Below are 2,890 nucleotides of genomic sequence, written 5' to 3'. Positions count from 1 at the left end.
GCAGGATCCTGATGCTGAGGTACAAAACCTTTTATAGAGTTACAGGAAAAGCTTATCACTTATTTATCAATATGTAAATTGTACCTGAAGTCGGTGTACAAATCCTAGAACAAAAAAGGACACACTGGGATGTAGCTTTACATTCTGCACTTAAATTTAAAAAAATATTAATATTCAATTTTTTTTAAAAGTGTGATTACCACACTGGTGACTCTGAGACAGATTTTTTCTTGTATTAAAGCTTGTATTAAACACAGAGGTGGGGCGTGAGGGTATCTCTAGAAATATTATTTTTTGCTATGACTGTTAACTTGTTTCCTGAAGAAACAAAACCTGCAGTCATGCTGTCTATCTTAATATCCCTCCCCAATAATTTTTCAACCCAAGAACACATTCAGACCACCTCCAATGGGAAAACAGAGCTCTCCATGACATAGAATTCCCAAAGCCTTAGAAAATGGGTGAGCAGAGAGGAGAGAAAGAGAGAACACCTCTGCCAGTGCACCATAGAGATCAAAACTGCAACATGAACTCACCATTAGGGAGGCAAATGCTCTTGGAACCCTTTCAGAGACTACACACAGAAGCACATTATTAGAGACCCACAGAGAAACAGACTTTATCAGCTCCCTGTTAAAGGAACTGCTTGTTCCACCTAAATGACTTCTACACCCAGAGAACAGTAGTTACAGAAAACAGGCGAGGAGGTGGAGGAATCAAACCGCTTTCATTTGGAAGTGATGGAATGCTAGAGTGGTTTACGCTACTGCACTGATGGAAGTGGTGAGCCCATTTGCATTTACAAGGCACTTTTGCATCATGGCTGACGTCAGGGAGCTGAAAAAAGGAAAAGCAGAATAATCCGACAGAAAAAATCATCACGCGTATTCTGGTTTTCCTGCCTCTATTTGAGCAGAAGCTACCTAATCACATTAATGACATGTTCCACCCGCCTGATCTAAGTATTAGGTGACAGCAAGCTTAATGGCAAGCAGAGGGCCATCAGGGTCAGGATGATTTTATTGTGCAATGCATTGCACAGAGTCTGTGATGTAGAAACAAATGTTTTTTCCCCTTTTAGGCTCAGTTTTGAAACCAGCTCCACCCAAGCTGATTCTCAGTCTCCAGCAGAGCTTTGCTGAAATCACCAGAGGTCTGCATAAGGAGATGGCAGCTCAGCTTGGACTGCAAGACTGGGCTGAAACTCACGTAAAGGAAGAGGGAAAAATAGTGACTCTTAAAACATGTGATTAAGTCTAACCCTTTACTGGATGATAAATTATTTGCTAAAACTCCAAGACGAACTGGAGCCTTATCATCATTTTACTGCTAATTCAATCATTCTGGAGTTCTTGATGTTAAGTTAATTAATTGTTGTTGGCATAATTATAAAATACCTTTGCTTTTATAATGGGTATAAAGTTCTGAAATATAAATTGAAGATACCTCACATTTTTAATAGCTGTCCCTTAACCTTTAAGGCATTTAGTTTTGTGTGGTCAATGAAGTCAATGTGAGCTTTTTCCTATCACATAGAGGATGTTATCTGAGAATTCAGGCAACTGAATGGGTAGTTTTTTGTGTTCTTGCTTTTCCTTATTTGTCCCTCTACAATGCTTCCATACCACACGCACATCTTTCATAGATCATTCCACTCTGACACTTGGCAGATATACTAAATATGTTCTCCATTTACCCCACTTTGCCCTTTTTCAGTTTATGCAGAGTAACCTTTCTTAGAACCTGCAGGGCAACTGTCACTAGTGGTCCAGATAAAGCAGTGGTCTCATTCCAAACACATGCTACAGCATTGTCTGAACAGGCTACTGCAAACTGATAGAGATGATATAAACTCTTATTCCAGTAACACCTACAGACTAGGGGAATCATGCTAGAACAAAACAGCATAATGATGCTGCTGATCTTGCCCCTGTGGCCATTATAACCCACCACAGCACAGTGTACAACTCTGCTATTCTATTCAATAAGCCCTCTGTCTTCCTGGGAAGGCACAGGCAGCCAGCTGCATCACCCAGTTGCCTCTTTCCCAAACTGTTATAGTACTGCCTCACAAAAAAAAAAGTAGTCAGATTGGCTTTCAGGCAGTTATCAGATCTGATAACAGCTCAGTAGTGGTTAGACAGCCTGAATGTATTACTCTCACTGCTTTCTATGAGATGCCACTATATTCTTGCTGTGGTTGGACCCATACCTGGAGGATATTCTCAAAACCCAATCATTATGGATGGGCCTCCCAAAAAACCCTCAATATCTGTACACCTTGCAATGACCACATTGGGATACAGAGGCATTCCTCTCCTTCCACGAATAAGCATTTCCCCATGAACAGATCATTCTCCCTAACCAACCCAGAACGCTGTCAGCTTAAAGCTTTACTGGGAGGCACCCCACAGCTTTTGGGGGATCCTGCCTTGTTTCTGGAAATTTTGCCACTCTAATATCACACACTGCTGAAGGAATTGCTCTTCAAGGAGGATGGGAAGCTGAAATGTTTCTAAAAACCACGAAAACATAATGGGTACTAAGAAACCTGGAGATAGAAGTAAAACATGAGTTAATGTGACCACAAGCTCAAAGAAATGTTGGCTTTTTCATGGTAAGTGAGAAATTATAACAACCAGCAAAGCTGAGGGCTGGTTTCTCTGCTCCTCCTGGTCCTATCAGTCAGAAGAATGCCAGGTAGAACTAATTCTCAAAGTGTTTCTTGCCACTCTGCACCCTCCAGATCACACACCTTTAGGATCTTTTCCCAAATCACACACTGTTCTAGGGATAAACTCTCCCCAGTGTGATCCCTGAGAGCTACATTCGGAGCTCAGCTTCTCCATCAAGGTTTCTTGTAATCCATGAGCTTGCTGCTTAATTGAAA

The sequence above is a fragment of the Pezoporus occidentalis genome, unplaced genomic scaffold (genome assembly GCF_034315485.1).
Source record: "Pezoporus occidentalis ecotype Australia unplaced genomic scaffold, CSIRO_AGI_Poc_V1 ctg79, whole genome shotgun sequence".
Taxonomy (NCBI): domain Eukaryota; kingdom Metazoa; phylum Chordata; class Aves; order Psittaciformes; family Psittacidae; genus Pezoporus; species Pezoporus occidentalis.
The sequence above is the reverse complement of the archived record's forward strand: the minus strand, read 5'-3'. Positions refer to the sequence as shown.